The sequence below is a fragment of the Strigops habroptila genome, chromosome 8 (genome assembly GCF_004027225.2).
Source record: "Strigops habroptila isolate Jane chromosome 8, bStrHab1.2.pri, whole genome shotgun sequence".
Taxonomy (NCBI): Eukaryota; Metazoa; Chordata; class Aves; order Psittaciformes; family Psittacidae; genus Strigops; species Strigops habroptila.
The window spans coordinates 25494826-25513872 of NC_044284.2; positions in this window are offsets into that span (position 1 = coordinate 25494826).

Consider the following 19047-nt stretch of genomic DNA (forward strand, 5'->3'; position numbering starts at 1 on the left):
CCTACTGGCAAGGCACAACAATGGAGCACCTGCATTATATTATTAATTCCATGGCCCACACATGAGCCACCTTTGTCTGCCAGCACTCAAAAGTACTGCTCCACTGTGAACAACAAGGGTGATTAAATACTATCATTCTTAATGGTCAGCTTGGCCACATCATTATTTCTCAGTGGTGCATGCTATCAGGATAAACAGGATACACAGGTTTACACTAACCACCTTCTTCTCCAAACTCCTGCTGCTCAGCAGCCAAGTCCCACCAGAGCCATTTCCATGCTGGTCAAAGGCAGCAGGAAAAGGCCAAAGTGTGGATACCTTGAGTATAAGCTATGATTCACCTGGTGGGTGAGTAGAAAGAAATCTAAACATGCTGAATTCTGTTACCAAGAATGCTGCGGTTTAGCTTGGCAAAACACATTGGATGACAGTAACTGTAACAGTAATAAAAATAATAAACCAAACTGAGAGCAAAGAGATACAGCCTAGCTTCAATCATATAATTACAATACAATTACCCCATATCTATGTGTCTGGCTTTCCTTCTCTTCCAGGTCAGGTGTGTCTGCAGTTCATGTTTTTTTTTTCTCAGACAGCTCTTTCAGGTTCCTTTTATATGTCTGATATATTACCATGCAATTTGCAGTGCCAACTAAAAAATACCAGGAACTGTCCTTCCATTCATAGCTACATTCTGTGCTGAACTCAGTCCAAAACCGTGTATCACTTATATGATCTCATTTCTACATCTGCAAAACTAACTCCCTCAACCTCAAACACTCCATTATATTAGCTTTACTGGTCATGCTTTGAGATACGAGTTAGGACAGACTACACCTGTGTTTTAAGAAAAGCCAAGAAACCACAAACACCTATGCTAGTTCAGAGATTGACTGCCCTCCAAATACCAGAGGGAAAATCCCTGGGACCACTCTACGTTAGAACTGTTTGGTTACATTCTCAGGTGAAATGTGCTTGGTTACAGGAAGAGCATCACTGTTGTGATGCAACTCATCTACCCTTGCTGCAATTTTCTCTCCTTATTTTTTCTTAGAAGGGGTCCAAGATGGCCTGGCAAAATCTCATGGCAGCTTGAGTTCAGTCTGACTGTAAAGGCGCTTTCAACTTTGTAGAACCAAGTCTCCATTGCACCTTCAGCTTTGTTACAGTCCCAGAGCATAAATACAGTCTAATTCCCAACTTTCCCACTGTCTCTACTACTACCTTACAGAAAACATTAGCAGCAGAGGGTCCAACTGATCTGTAGGTGACAGCATGTAAAGCTGTTTTAAATACTGCCTCTGTTCAAAAACAGAAAGCACAAGGCCCCAAGCAAAAACATGCACACAATTAATTTGAGCTGTGCATGGAAGTGTGGTGTGCACATGAAAATTCAGCATATTTCTCCACAGTCTTGGGCTTCTGACTTTATGGAAATCCACCCCAATATATCAAAGCCTATTTTTCCTTTGAAAAACCAAAACCCCAGCACTAACTAAATTGCGCAAATTGAACAAATATGACTGCCCCATACTAGCTGAAAAATGGAGTAACAATTAAAAAAAAAAAAAGGGCAACCCTAAAACTGGCACTGTGGTGTTCATAGCCATTTATCAATGCAACTGTCTTGTCATCAGAAAAAAGAAGACAGACTAACGAAGAATCTCTTATGTTGAGGTACAAATCAATGACCAACCAAAAGTTAATAACCCAAACAGGGTCTGTTTTTCAGACTAAAATGAGTATGAATAGTGATCCATATTCAGTGAGAAAATATCACTCCTGGGATGAATTCATTCCAAGAGACCTATTAGTAGATCAGTTCCTTAAATGAACAAAATAAACTTTCTGATGGTACAAGATTTCTAATACCAAGAATCTAGGAAAGTCTTTTTTCTCTAGGGTATAAAACCTGCCTTTGGTGGTCATTTAGGGCAAACAAATGCCAGGTATGTGTGCTGCATAAGTCAACTCTTCCTCTCTCATTTACTGAGCCCTCTTACTGTGAGTCCTGCATTAAGCATGTGCTTACAAAGCAGAGCTGCCCATTCATGGCTACACACATTCTGAAGCACCTAGAAAAAGGGCAAAACACTTGCTTCCTTTTGCTGAACGATGGTCCCGGTCGGCAACACTGCGACACCAGCTGCAGCTGTTCTATCTGGTGCATGTGGCAGAAATAAGGTTTTGTTTATTGCTCAACAAAAGATGTTCTGTTGTGACTGTATGTTTGGGGGTCTGCAATGCTCCTGCTGCCAAACACCTGCATTTATTCAGACACGTGCAAAACAATCATATTTTATGCTTCATATTTATGTTGTCAGATACCGACCACAACAAGGTAACTAGTGAAAACAGAATTCTGCTTCAGCATTGCATTTTAGCATTCTTCACTATATGGCAAGTCTGAATAACTGAGTAACAAAAAGCAATCCATTTAGCTCAATATTAGGGCAATTCTGCATTAGCAAATATGTTGCAGAATGTACTGGAAGGAATTCAGACACTTTACTCAGCTTTGCTGTTTCTTTCATATTTTTCATGTCAGTCCTGAGTTGCTTCATTTTATCTGACTAGTGACATTTGCCCCTTGGTTCTAGTGGTGTATTTTATTTATTTTATAATGGTAGATAACATAGTCTATAGGTGTATTTTAAAAGTAAGATTTCATCTGACTTGCTCTGTTCAGACTGAAGCTAACTTATCAGCTGAAAAACTAATAGAAGTATTTCCAAAGACCAGTATTGTGCCCCAAGAGTAGCCAGGTGTAACTACCAGTTTAGTTAGCATACCAGAAGTTCTAAGGGAAAAAAAAATAAAATCAACATTGCCTTCTCAAGTTCTTCTATACTAAAACATTCTCTTCAGCTATGGCAATAGAGATGAAGCACAGGAGTGAATCTGTATCTTAAGCTATTCTTTCCTGTAAAACCGTTGGAATAGCAGTTATGCTGCAGGTCATCATGTCCTTCAGCATTTGAAATTCCAGTTGAGCTCTTCCGTGGCAGTGACACCAAGCATATCTTTCCTTATAACAAGTAAAATTCATAGCTGCAGTAGAAAAGCTGATGCAGTGAACAATTCTTCCAACACATCTTAGGACAACCTTGGAGCAGCAGTCGTAGCACGCGGCCTACACAGGTGATGAGTACTAGCCAGTGGCATCAGAACTGAGAGGTGACATTTTCTCCACAGCAAGAAGCCGCAGTCAGCTAAACTGATACCACTGAGATTTGTTAAGAGCTACTCCAACTCAGTCACACTTTTTCTATCGTATGTGAAATTAGAAAATAACTTCAACAAGGGATGTAACTAGTTTAGGTTAGCCCTAAAAGAATTCCCTTAAAAAGGCAATGGCAGAGCCATTTCATCACTGCCACAAACCAAATTTCTACAAGCAACCCCAGGGCTCTTAATCTAGATTTATGACTTAAGTGTTATCAATTCCCATAAAACATCTACAATCACTGGAGTGGCTAGATTAAAGTCAATTGTCTGAGAATGAATGCAAGTCTATCAACTTCAATGAATGCATGTCCACCTTGCACTAATCCTGACTTTGACTCAGAATGAGTAATTCCAACTTGAATCAGGATACATGGCATATGGTAGTTTCAGCTGTATTTTGGAAAACTGACCATTACATTATCTTCTGATTTCTTTCATCTCTTGAGAGTTTTTTTGGTTTTGCTCTCAGAAGCTGACTTTACACATCCTTTCCACAGAACATGCAGGCTCATGGCCATCTTCACACTTACTTAGAAAGCACAGTCCACTACCCAGTAACTACCAGACAGGCTTGCTTTTAATAATCCAGACATGTGGCATCTGCTGCCCAAGTTGTACCACAGAGCTTTTCATCTGCATACATCTATTTCTATTCTGATACAACAGCTGTTTATGATGAGTTATGTCTTCTCAAAACAGTTTTATTTTGTTATTTACAATCTAAATCCCTGCACCAACTAGAAAATTAAAGTGGCATACAATAAAATATGCTAGTTTTTATGATGAGGACATACAAACCAGAACATTCCTTGCAAACAGCAGTGACTGAGAGGATGCAATTTAAGACACTAACTTTCACCACCTCTAAGGACCTGAGGTGATAGCTGTGTGGCCATTCATCTTGCCAAACAGCATCACCATGAGCACGATCAGAGGCAACTAGAGGGGAAGTTTCTACCATCAAAGCACTCAGTTCCTTCCTGCACAATGACCTAAAGTTCTCTTAATGTGACCAGAAAGGAAAAAGCTTCACTCACTCTACGTACTGCCCAACCTCCTTAGTCACACGATTTGTCTGAAACCAATGCACTATTTGCAGGATAATCATTAGGACATGAACTCATCTCCACAACTGAGCAGGGCAGTTAAGACTGTTAACCAGGACACCTACTTCTAATGACATACATACACTGATCCATGTATCACTGACACAAGAATGGGAGAAGCAGGGGTTTAATAATTGCAACTAAATCTGTCCTCTGTGGTAGGGAGAACATAGGGTGTATGGCAGCCAAAAATCATAGTCTGAGTTTTTCTCCCAGGAACCACAAAATGCCATCACAAAGATGAAGTTGCTGTCTTTTCATCCAGCTTTCATGTGATATAGTGGGTAGTATCAAGTTTGACCATCAGATACCGAGAAAAGAGGGTTTACCATTTACTTCAACTGTGTACAATATGTAGAACAATTATAAACAAGCTGCTGTGGTACCTTCAGTATAAATGCTAAACAAACAAAGTAATAAACACCACAAAACCACAGCAGCTGGGAGTGGAAAAGTTACTCTGCAATGCCCAAAAGAACAGAGGCACAAAAGGGACAATGAGGTCATATTCCATACACTAGAATGCGCACTGGGGGCTGAGGAGGGGGGGAAGAGTCAAAAAAGCAGCTAGATAAAAATCTCAGACTTCTGTCTCAGCCCTGTGATGCTGGGGGATTACACAGCCACAAGAATCATTCCGGAATTCCCGTGCTGCCTTAGCGCTACCTTTTGGGGTTTTAAGAGTTATTCCTTGCACTAAGAACGTTTTCAAATTGCTTGGCACCTCCCCCTGCTTTGACAGAATTCATGTACCTGCAAAACAACTTTCTGCAATCCTAGACCAAATGTTATCAGCTTTACATGGTGTAATTTGTCAGATGGAAACAGAATACTGCAGAAAAACATAATACAGCTATGTAACAAAATGAACAAAGCTCCTGATGGAGTTGTCTGAAGGAGAATTCTGTACTTGGCCTCTGGAGCCGTAATGACCTGTACCTGTCATCTGAAGGGTAAACCGTCTGTCATGCATCCCCGAGAGGTAATCTAAAAAATTATGGAACGGCATCAGAAGTAATTTTCACTTTCTATAATAGCATCAAATATATTTCACTTGGTTTAAGATTTCAAATTGGTTTTTGAAGCCTGACATTGATTTTTCTGAAACCTCTGCATTCCAAACCAGTAGTCAACAGTATCTGCACAACTGTGGTTTTTACTCTGTGACTTCCTCAGGTTTCTGAACTCTGATGCTCAGCAGTTCATTAAGATTTTCACACACTTGTCACATTAAGCCATTGTGACAATGAAAAGGATCAATGCTCTGATCTTTCACTAGGATTGACATCAAAAAGTTTCAAATCCACTTTGAAGTGCTGGTACAAATCCATTCAAGTTAATAATGACCAGAAGATCTCGTTATTTGGGGTTTACTTGTTATTATTTACTTTCTTGTCAACATGGATTATATTTAATCCTTGGAGACAACTTGGAATGCCTACATTTTTAAACACATCCCGCCCTCTGACATGAATTCGTGATTGCTCATTTGTGTTCCTACACATAGCGGAGCAGGCACATATGCTGTAACAAAGGTGACTGAGAATGTACTACAGGAAGACAGACGCTTTTTGTTTTCCTCAGGACATGTTTGCCTGAGTGCTGCAGATGCCTGACAGCTTTTTATTTTCTGAGTGGCTCGAAGCCTGTTACCAGAGCAAACACAGTCCTGCTCATTTACAAAGGGGGTTTGGAATTCTTTGATGGGTGCCAATACTGGCTATCATGCTTTGGATTTGTTTTCTGTGCGCACAGTAATGCACCAGTATTTTGCTTAACTCCTGTATAATTCAGTATTTCTTTCTTCCCCCACCGTGTCCTAAAATGACACTTTTTATTACCAATCCCTAACTGTCATTCCAGGGAAAAGTGTGTACGGAAACTTATTATGTTGGGAACATGTATTTAAATGGTTGCCAAAAGTGCACAAATTTAAAATAATAAGAGCGAAAGCAAAGTACTGTGGCTTTTGGCCAGAAGAAATTTTCACTCCAAAAAAATCTTGTTTCATATACACAATAATTTCCCCAAAGAAATAATGCTGTTCTTGTTTATGGGATGGGATGGATCTCTTCTGAACACTGGCATGAAATTTAAGATTAACTGACATGAAGCATAATTTAGCTTGAGTTCTCTTGATTAGGCATCCATTGGCAGCGTCTCCTGAACTATGAGGAATAACAACTTCAGATGGAAATATGAAATGTAAATTACAGTTGCTAAACCAAAGAACAGCAAAAAGAAGATTCTATTATAAGAAGATACATTCAAATTACATACATAGCACCTTTAATTTAGGAGAGTGGGCTCATTGGGAATGGCAGACATGTGGATGGATTATGAAGTTTAGTGTTTCTTTACATTCCTCAAACTTGATCATGAGCAACACAAGATTGTACCTTGTTTTCTCTCAAAGTTTACATACAGAAAATCTTAAACAGCTTCTTAACTGTATATGCATCTCTCCTATTGATATAACTTACCTCATGTCTCACTGGACCTTTTTCCATCCTAAATCTACCGGAAATTACTCACTTGTCTCCTGGAGAGGAGACCAGGAGCTGTGCTTGAAGCTTCAACAGAGTAACACCTGATAATAAAAGCAACTTGGCAAGTAGGCCTATAGCTAAGAGAAAATGACTGGCTTTTTATCTGCAATCTGGATAGTACAACTCACTCACAGAGTATGGATCAGTGAGAGACAGATGCCAATACATCACTACATTGATACAAAATACTGGAGATAAAGCAGTGGGGCTGTTAAGTGAAACTACTTGACAAACAATTTTTCAGACTCTTATTCATTCTTATCCTGAGTGTAATTACTACCTGATGTATTGTCTCCCTAAAGTTCAGTTTACTTTCCCACCCACCTGCCCTAGCGTGGTCTAGCTAGAACTGAAAGCGCTAAAAACCCCATGCTGAAACACAGCCTTGCTACATTTTCCTGTTTTAAAGGCCGTACTCAACTGACAGAATCTAAAAGGGAAGTTTCTTAGACATATCCCTCCAGGTAGTCTCCGTAAACTCCCCCAAAAACTCAGATCAAAGCAAATCCCATTTAACTGGACAGAGTATATCTTAGAGCATACCCTGATCTACCTCATCAAACAAGGCAACTCTTCCCCTTGTGAGCACACCATCCCTCTCTCTTTTATGAAGGCTAAAGTTTAAGTACGTTCAGATGTACCTGTTTCATCTCAGGAGGTACAGCTGACATTCTCAACTCTCCCAAACCTCCTGCTGCTGTGCTGCACAGCAGGATTACTTCTACAGTCATCACTAGGACAGCACAGCTGAGAAAACTTCCTTTACTACAATGAACTGGCCTTTCCTCCCATTACGTTTCTTCTTTGAAGGAGCCACTGAGCAGTGAATTACCTTGAAAAGTTATTAGCCCAGCTACATCAGGACATCATCATTCTACGTTTGCTGCTTTATCTGCATGGCAGTGTTCAGCTGCAGCCTTCATTTCTACAAAAGCAGTTCTGAAAGTATGCCATTTTCTTTGCTAAGTAAATCAAGAGCCCCAAATGGTTAAGTGGGTACTGCAGAAGATGAGATTTGAAGTTATTTTATCTACTAAAAATCTCAATTTATTGATGCTATTGAAGTGGTCCGTATTATGCACATGGCAAAAAGTGACGAAAAAGTGTTACTTATTGCCTAATTGAGATAGTACTGAAACTCTGGATGGTATTCAAACATATGTAAGCATAACCTTAGAAGGAGAAAGAACGGGAACACTCAAGTTAGATTTCCAAATCAGCCACTGTTTTGCTTTCTGTAGTTTCTTAATGATCCACCTCTCTGATGAGCACCTTCACTCCATTTAGTAACAACAATAAACGGTTCTGAAAAGTATTCTCTCCATCTGGTGGAAGCTGCAATACAGAAATCACAGTTTACATATTTATTTTAAAGTATGTGAAACAGAAGAGCAGTTTCCAGGATTCCCTCCAGCTTATTGAGGAAGGCTGTAACCTGCCAGACTAGAGGCATGCTTCCTCACCCTTTTTCCTCATGTAAACCTTGCTTTTGGGTTTTTTTTGGTTGGGGTTTGTTGTTTTTTTTTTCCCAAACAACAGTACAGCTTGTTTCCTGTTTACTTCTCCATCATACCACAAGACTCAAGACTCAAGTCAGTATTTTAACAGTTTTGTCTAGTGCGCACAGCAAAATCACTAAAACTCCATCTCATTAATTCATCAATGGACTGTGTATAAATAAGAGCTAATTTCTCAGTTTGTATTAGTTGACTTAAGACTCAGCGTTTAAGTCTCGGACTTCTTTTGGCTGAGGAGCTGCATGATACCTCCTGTCCCAAACCACTCTTCCTGCTTAAAGAATTATTAGAATTTTACTCTGAGATCAAGTTTTCACATTTTGAATCCAACTATGCCAGACAAGCTTTGAAGACAGGCCTTTAATGGGATTTATCCCAGATGTGTTGAAGATAAGATACACCATTAATGGACTTGGCTCCGCAACCCAGTCTCCATTTTTTTCTAAAATCAAGTAACTTAGAATTTTACCACACAAGGATGTCATTTAACAGATAGTCATATTATTGTGGCAGTGCTCCATGTTTCCGAGCATCCATTTAATCACAGGCATTGCTCTTGGACAGTTTTGATTATCCTCCATTTATATTCAGACAATGACATTTCACTATTCCCTCATATATAGTCAACTCATACTCAGTTATGTCATTTCAGCAGGTCACATGTGAAATTGAATAAACAAAATAAAAATCCCTTGTAAGAATGGCAACGGACTGATAATGAATCAGTATGTTAATAGGGCCCTAATTAAACCCATTTTCTGGTGCCTTAAAGGGTAAGAAAGAATTTATAAGGTAGGAAGATAGATTTTTTCCAAAAGCATGTAAACAATTTATGAATTCAAGTTCTAATGGAAAGCAGGTGGGACTTGTGCTTTAAATGGCTCCAGTTCTAGAAAACAGAAATGGTCATTGAACAAACCCTGTCAGGTAACCACAGAAAATTCTACTTTAGAAAATACAAAATCCAGAAATGCTGACTTTTTTTGGCAGTGGGTAATTCTAGCATGTTACGCTGCATCATCTTAAATAGCACCCAGAAACAAATGGTAGAAGTATATGCTATTATAGAAACTTCTGCAAGATTTTAAATGTTCTTGCACTACTTCTTTTTAATGTTAAAAAAAAAAAAAAAATCAAACCGAAAAACCGAATAGCCCAAGTGAGATTAGCTTGGAAACACACAGAAATGCTCACATGCAGAGGTAGAATCAGAGACATGTTTTCAAGCATGTGTCATGCGGAATACAAAGGAAATACGCTGAAACCCACTATGAACAATATTTTCAAGCTTAGAAATTTTGTTTTCAAAAACTTTTCTGTGCACTCAAGTGACTTCAAGGATACCTCTGCCTACCTACCACTACCTAGATGTTTGGCAACTTGGCTGGTCTTTCAGTGCCTGTGTTTATTATACAGTACCCATGCAGAATTTCACAAAAGCTAGAATGGAGAAAGGCTTTTCTGGCAAGAGTAAAATAACAGCATTTCAAAACAAAGAATAACAATGACTGTATTTCCAAAAATGTACAAGCTCCATTTGCTGCCATCTTATATCTAACTTTGGCTATAACTCAGGAAGGCTATTAGTATTTAAAATGGAAATATGCCAGGAGCTCCTTTAACAAAGTATTTTTAAGTTATTCCTGAGAGATCAACTGACTAATCCCAGGGAAGTCATGATTTCACTGCAAGGTATTAATGCAGTTTTCCATTACAACAGATACATACAAACAAAACAGGTCACAGCTTAACAAAATGAAAAGTAAGTACATTTGTAACTAACACATATATTATGACTGACATTTTTTATGTGATTTTTTTCAGCTGCAATAAACATACTAATTTTTTTTTTTTTTTTTTTTTTTTAGCAAAACCTGTTCAGGAAAGCCAGTGTCATCAGTGTCACTCAGGAAAGGTGTCATCTCCTCAGGTGTTTATTTAGGCAAGCTGGTTTTCCTACACCAGCAACTAAACTCTTTAAATTTAGCAAACAATCCAGCAAGGTGAACTCCTAAAACTTCAGAACTTCAGCAAGAACTTCTTCAGAACTTTTGAAATTTCACAACTTCTTTCAGCTGCGATCCTGTGTGGGACATACACAGCTCAAAGAGCAATAACAGCACTGAACTACACCTCTTCCCGAGCTTTACCAACATCACAAAAATATTACATATCCACATATCTATATCCCCCTCTTCATCATTTTCTAAGCTTTCTGTGTATCTTAGGCTCAAACAAGTGAACTTCAGGTGCATTCTTATTTTATTAGAGCCTGATACAGAAGATATTATTATTATGCTGTGAAACCTTACTGTGCTTCTCCACCACAAGGTGAGAAGAAAATTAAAAACAAAGTATCAACTTGTCAATTATCTTTAAAAGAACTGAAGCTGGAAACTCAGAATTCATATTCAAAAAGCTATGAAAACCTTAACTGGATAGCAGCTGATTCAGATTTCTCATCTCCTAAAATGCTGAAGCAGAATTGGTTAATTTTTAAATCCCAAATTTGGATTATTCCCTTTAATATGCATTAAATCATATAAAAGACAATAAAAAACTATCTTGACAAGAGAAATCTTATCCTTTAATCTCCACCTAACTGTACTATTAAGATGACTGTATTTGCAATGATTTTGCTACATCTGTCAAAAACCATGAGCCTCCCGAACTTTAAATACACTGGGGATAGGGAAGCTGTAGCCAGTGTCGCCATTATCATAGAATGTTTCCAGGTTTATCTGAGCGCCGGCAAGGTTTTTCCAGCGAGTACAAGCTCATCAGGAAAAAAAAAAAAAACAAACAACAAAGCCAAAACCCAAAATAGACCACATTAGCACATATTTAAGTCATCCTGCACACACTTCATCTCATTCTACGTAGCTGATCTTACAAAAGATACAGTATGTTTTCATTTATCATCCCAGCAGAATCAACTATCTCTAACAGTCAGCTTCTTCAGAAACTCACATCCACACTGAAGTCTTCCAAAAAAACCAACAAAACCCAGACAGCCAAAACCCACCCAATAAGATAAAAGGTAAAATCCCTTTTCTTCATCACTACCTTTCCATATTAACTAAGATGATTATTCGAGATATCTAACCTTAAGCTATCCAAGATACAGCTGGGTTTTTCATTAGTGTTTCAGAGGGAAAGCTAACTCTGTAAATACACACCAGGCAAACACACTGCCCTAGGTTCTTAAGATAGTCAAAACCAGACGAACATAGAGATGGTGTAAATTAACTTTTGCTCGCTCACTAAGCTAAATACACCTTACTACAATACATAGCCTGACAAGTTGAGACAGAAATAGGAGCGTAAAAACTCAGAGGTACTGCTCTGTAAAACAAGAGGTCTGAGCTATGCTGTTCACCTAAAAGATGCATTTTACAGCACTGCATACCAAAAAAACCAAAACCCAAATAAGCATCAAAGAAGTGTATTGCCTGTGTTGAAAGATTAGCACAGCTCTTACCCTGCAAGGTCTTCCCCTGGTTTCATTACCACTAACAATGGGAACAAATCGGCTAATAAGCTGTCTTTCCTTGGCTGCCTGGGAGAGAGGTTGCATAGGACATTGCCAAAGAGCAAATGTGGATTTCTACTACGAAAGCCTTTCAACGTCTGTACTCGGTGGAGATCATCCACAGAAAGAATAAACTGCTGGAGAGAAACACCATCTCTGTATCAAATAAAAGGAGAGAAAACTAACTAGAAAAAGCTATTTTTGAAGCTGCAGAAGGACTCAGAATGCTGTAAAATATACACAGAATATGTACACATACACAGAATAAGGAAAAACAAAGCATGTCACTTAGTGAGAACTTGTATTATTTCATAACCATTACTTTGCACCATTTGCTCACATAAATCAAGAACAGCTTTGACAAAAATATTTAAGTATGAAAATAAGGAAAACAATTATATTAGTTCTGAGCATTTCAAAATATTTTTCCAAAAGAAGTCTTGCTGGAGTAAAGGTCAAACTGTAATTATAACAATATTTTACATCAAGAAAAACTTAAAAGGCCTATGAGAACATGCGGAAAAGCACGGGCTGTGGCAGAACTGAAGACTTCCCCTGAAGTCTCATAACTTCTTTAGTTACAAGTCTCACTGGAGCTACCAGGACCCTGTCATGGTGCTGCACTGAGTGCCACACTGCCACTAGCAACCCATCAGTTTCTGTCGCTCATGCTATACCAGGCATCCTTCATCATCAGATACAGCACCTCATATTTGCTGTTCACCATTTCTTTTGGGTAGGAGAGAAATATATTCAATTGGTCGACAAACACAAGCCTTTTTTAATTTTAACATGGCATTCCCTGGGGTTATCTCACTGAGTGAGAGAGAATAACAACACACTTGTAGGCTTGGTGCTTCAGCCAGATTCTCTCTTCTCACTTCCGCCTGAGTCACTTTCTGATCCCCCAGGCTTCTCCGCAGCTGGGTGTCAGATAATTTTGGCTGGGAGTTGTACTTGCACAGTTGGTACCACCTGCTGTAAATTCTTCAGTCCTTGTTATCTCTGCAGCAGCTCTTGGCCTTTCAAAAGCTAATTCAGTGAAGAAAGAGGCAGGGACAGTTTGTGCTTGATATTTAAACTGCGAATTTGTTTTCCAGAACCTCTCAAGATTGATAGTTTTGATTATATTTTAAGAACTCACAGCATGACACAATGAACTATCAACTCCAACTGCTGATATCATTTAAAGAAGGCCAAACTCTCTGCTGTTAAGTTGGATGATGAGTGGTATAAATACAGTGTAATGCCAAAGACTGCAATGGAATTACTTTACCCGCAGGTGACAGCTACCCTGAGGTTGTGTAAATAAGAGAATAAAAGTTCACTGTGCCTCTTCGTATAGATAAAACCCATGCTATTAGGCCCAAGAAGTCTCTAGTATTTTTCTGTTTATCCCACTACTCACAACAGTCAGCATTTTTAGGAACACATGTTTCTAGTACTGAGGATGCCATCGGTGAAGTAATGGGGGAGGTAACAGAGCTAGTAGCTGTAGTGGTTACAGAAACAGATGAATTTATATTATTGTATTTAAACTTAAACTCAACTGCAGCTTCAAGATTTTAACATTTCACAGGAATGAATCAATTTACCATCAACAAGTGCATTCAGATTGCTGCAGCCAGGAGATAGGGGTATACGGATCCAAAACAGAGATGCTGATACACAATTAGAGTTAAAAAAATCTGAATTTGAGCCTAGTGCTAATTTTCACAAGTCAAACTCATTGCTACTCCAAAAATAGATCTGACAGGTCAAATTTAAAGAAAGTTCTACACTCACTTTGCTGTACACGTAAGCAGGCTATTTTTTATTGCTATGTGGTCTTTTTACAGGGTAGTCATTGAATGAAGAGAAGAAGGTTAATTATCTTTTGGATATCTTTAACCTGGAAGAAAAAATAGCAGTTTTGTGCTAGTATGAGAAAAGTGACCATTTGTCTTCTACCTTTCCTTTCCCTCACCCTCTGCCGTGTCAAAGATAAAAGCTTAGTCCAAAGCACCAAGATGTGAAATAGGAGAAGTATTTTTAGGTTGTACGCATTTTGCCCTTCTTCTCTGGAAAGTAAACAACAACAGAAGTTCATACTTGTTCTCAGTTATGAGTAAGAATAAACCAGGACTTCATAACAAGGTAACGTGCCGTTTAACAGACACTATCTGATCTCTCCCAAAGACACACAAAAACGTAATGCTGCAGAACATTATAAATGGCAAACAGGTAGGATGGAAGACAGCAAATTCTTCATGATTTATTAAATCACAACTATGTATTCAAAGATCAGAAAGTAGCAGTAGTCATATACACCTACAGTATAATGCATGCATAGTGCCTGGGTAATGTGTATTTTAATACTCATGTCTTATCAAGTATGAAAATATAAATTCCCAGAGAAAACACACATCATATGGTTTAAGCCAGCCATGTGTTACCAAGATAATTTTGAAAATCTACTTCTGCACTTTAAGTCATAGAAACTTTGAAACTTTTCCTTGTTCTCTGCAAAATAAGCATTTTTCTACTTCTCATTTCTCAGTTTTATGTGCATTTAGAGATGCCCTAGTTCAAAATCTTTCCTTGCGTAAATCGGTGGTGTCTTTAAAACTTCTTAAGGAATTTAATAGGTCTGGAAACTCTTATCAGGCTACTAAATCCCCCTGTAAATCCTGGCAAATTCCCAGACTGCCCACTCTCACAGGGATACATGGCCTAATTACAAATCCATTAAATACTGTGAGTTCAAGGGTCTGCTTTAACCCTGAATTACCTGATCCACCTCACACTAATAGCTTCAGTGAAACAGAGGAGAGTAAAAAAAGGACAAAGCCAACAGGAAACTAAAGTGAAAACAGGATCAGAGTAGGCAAACTAAAAACAGGAGAAAGGTAAATGGCAATCAAAAAAGACTAAGTAAGCAGTAAGACAAAGAACACTGAGATGAAGGGGAAGACTTTCTGCTAAAGGGGAAAAAAGAATACTGCTTGCATTGTATAAGCTCTCTCTTAGCCAAGGCAAGTAAACTAAGAAAAGCAGTTAAGATGCTGATGTCATGCCACCTCTCAGGGTAACAAAGAGACAGCACCAGACCTGTCTCTGCTGTTCAGCAGGGGCCACAGCCAGCCACTGCACATCAGTAGTCGTCACTGCAGAACTCCACCTGGCAGAGGCTGACAATGCCTTTTAAACTGAATGTAGAACAGGTATTTGCTTTTGTTGTATGTGCATAATTTTATGTATGCTCAGACATCTGCAACTGTGCTTTATGCAACTAAATACCACACACAAGCACCTAACTAAATGGCCCATTTTCTCCGGGCAGAAAGATGCCCTAGGTCTTGATCTCATTGACAAAAGTTACTAGAAGCTTTGCCACAGGGTCTAGCGAAGTCAAGACAAGTCTTCACTGAGACAATCAATACGATTTGTTTTCCCATTTTCAGATTTATGCATACAGCTTTGCCCTTCCATATTTTAAGGTAGAAAAACTAACATAACCATTAGGAAAAACCATTAGTTTTCTCTCCCAGATCTACTATTTGAAATGTCCAAAGGATGGTTTGGAACAGGACAACTCTCACATTGTTCTGAAAGCTCAGTGTCAGGGAGGTTTTTTCCTCCCCATTTTCTATACAGTACTCATGTTATGCAAGCCTTGTACTTTGTCATTTGGGATTAAGAACAGACCAAAAAGAGACATTTAAGTCATGGACTTTATCTCATTGTCCCGGGACGTGGAGCCAGCTAATCTGTGACATTGAAACAGAACTTACTTGTCCTGCAGTCTTTTTGCTTATGTCATTTGGATGGCGAAAGAAACTCTGATCTAGGGTGAAGCAGGAAGAAAGAATGGAAAAATGTGACTGCTAACTTGCCACTATGCCAGGCAAGGTGGTATTACCTACTGCTTAGTTAAGTTGTGGCTGGTTGTTTTCCAGTGACCTAGACATTACTTAGGAATATTTTAAATCTGTCATCCTAAATTTAGATGTTTCTTTCCTCTCATTTTGAGTACCTTCCAGCCTTAATAATCTTCTTGATTGTAAGTGTACTCAACACTCACAGCCTTTAGTGTTTAGCATGTTTCTTAGGCTTGCAGTACATCAGTGGCTTGTTGTTTTAACAGAATGTGAAAATGAAAAGAACCCCAGCCTTTGGCATGGTATAACCGCCATTAGTGGCTGTACTGGTCTTGACATTTTTCCAAGCTACAGAGAAAATACGTACTTTCAGATCTGTTCTTCAAAGAGTTTGTTTCTCCTAATAAAGGCCTCCTCTTCTATCAACAAGCTTATGTGGTCAACACACAATACAGACAAGCAGTATTTCGACAGAATGTTATCTTACACGTAACTCCCACACAGCATTGCTATGCCCTATTATTGATATTTAGTTAATAAATAATTTGTTTTATATTCTGAATAATTCGATAATTCAAAGTGCTGTTGGACAGGATGCTCAGATTTGTGCATATGAAGTAAAGATGTAGAAGACAGGCAAGTAATACAAAAAAAAGTCATCACTTTAATCCACTGAAATGATTAATATTTTTTCTATTGCTTCTTTGCTGTACTTTTAATTTTCACACTAAGATACCTCAGAGGAAATACTCACCATATCTTTGATTAAGTATTGATGACATTCATTACAAGCCTCTACAGATGTTTTCTCAAAGGTGCTGTGGCTCCATTAACTCAGCAATATCTGGTCTCCCAACACATCCAGGTAACTGTCACATGAGAAGAAAAGTGGCCCTCCAAGAGGCAACTCACATGACAGCTCTTCTGAGTGCACGTTAGCACACTCGTGTCTGAAAAAGCATTTATGCCGTACGGCACAGGAGTCATCAGCTTTCCAGGCATGCTGTAGTGAAGCACTCACAATAGAAGAGCTCACATAAGACTTCACAGGGTCAAATCACCCAAAATTTCTAATACCAAGTGCAAGGCTAATTATTGCCTGGTAACTTCAGACCACACTCAGAATCTGTCCTGTTACTATAAAAAAAATTAGTCCATCCTTCTCAAGTACCACAGTTATGTTTTGTTCACCAAGCAGTGCATTTAGCTACAGCTTTATACCTTCTGAAACAAAAGAGTTTCAGCCAGGGCCAAGCTAGTACTTGGGTAAGTTATTCTGCGACCACCAGAGTTACCACACCAAGGACATTTCAGCACGCATGTACTTTTGCAAAATGGTATCAGGGCTCGGCGAGACGACTTTAGATGGACAGCAATACCTCCAGAACTTCCAGGCAAGGCATGCCACCTTCCTGGCACCATGGCTGAAGCCTGTCTCCCTGTGCTGATTTCTCCTAGAGCAACTTAACTGTGCCATCCGGAGGCTGATCCAGATCTGGGGTGAGGTGGCAAGGCATCTGACAAATCAGATGACAATACACAGCTGCATGACTTCTATCATCTCCTTCTCCATACCATTCCTGCTTCCCGTCTGATAACTAAAATCTCTGGGTGTTCTTTAACAGAAAGGACCATCTTAGAGAACCTCTTCCACAGAAGTTCAGCAAAACATGACTTTTAACCTACACTTCCACCTCACAAACGAGTCTGGCTTCAAGGTCAGTATAAGAAAAGGCATGCATGAAGCAGAAGTTTCACTACCATACAAATAAAAATATTGGATGTACAAAGTTAAAGGAAAACCATCCAACCAAATCAAAATAAAAAAGAGTCTTTCACGTCCATTTCTTCGCAATAAAAGTGTCCTATTTCTTTGCAATGAAGATGTCATGGCATGTGATATCTATGAAAAACAGCAGACAGATTAATACAAACCAGTCTCTCTTTATCTGTTAATCTCATTTGAATTTGACTTATGATTTATCTTGTTGAGAAAATGGGTGATGTTAACCTCATTATCTTCTAAAGAAAAGATAGAGTTAGAATGCAGTTCTGTCATCCTTTGGGCTGACACAGCCAGGAGGAGCTTCAGAGCATTTTTCACACTGTAATGGTCTACCTATCTTTTCAGCTTATAACCAGCCTCCCTCCCCAGCTGCCATATTCCAGATCACATATTCTGCCATGCTCTCTACTTTCTTTAAAATACCCGTATTCAGAGTATACCACTAGGATATTTGCTGCAGAACTCTGGGCTACCCTGACACCCTCAGAACATGCTGTGATCACAACACCCAGGGCAGGCTTTTGATGCATTGCTGCCACTCCACTCCATATTTTGGGTGTTTTTGTTTTCATCTATATCACTACTACATTGTTCCTGCCACCAATTAAATCACCACTTAATACCCTTATTAAATGGTATTTTCATAAACTGTTGTGCACTTCACTAAGCAATAGAATGCAATAAGAAATTTGGGGTTTTTAAATAAAGAGGTGAATGAGGTTGCATGTTGTGAATTTAAAGTCACCAAAGCCTGCTGCTACCATAACCTCCAGAAAGCAACTAACTTCTATCTTAGATTTCTGAACCATTCATACCGAGAATTGAAATTTGCAATGACTGGTACTGCGTTATCACACAATACTTATTATACCCTTGTTCATATGACAGAGAAGCCAGAAACACAGAAGACAGGCAGGACAAGCACTTTGATGGACACAGAATCAGTTTTACTCCTTCCATTAGTGTTTGTACCAACACCCGTGCCTCTGGGGACTATGTAACATACTCACTTTGAAGCTTGGAGGAATCCAAAATAGTACTCTCTATTTCTGTAGAAGTAATTAATTCCACAGATCTGTTTAAATTCATGTATCTTCTCTCAGCCACAGGATAGGTCCTTTCATAAGCTCACTCCATGGCTTCCAGTCAGAGCCTTCTGTAGAGCTAAGTAAAGCTGGTCAAACAACCCTCGGACAGCCCAGTCATCTGTAAACTATCAAATGCATCGAAAACCCTGTGCTCCTTCATTTCTTGTTAACTTTAATTATCTTATACAGACACACCAGGCATTATGACTGATCTTCAAACGGTGTCACGGTACAATGTATGAGCCTCAATCTCATTATTTAATAGAATGTAGCCACTATCGCTTAGCCAGAAGAAATGCAGAGCAAGCACATGTTTTACAAGTTCCTAATGCAAAATATTTTCCACATTTGTTGTCCCCATGTACCTCCCTGACACGGTTC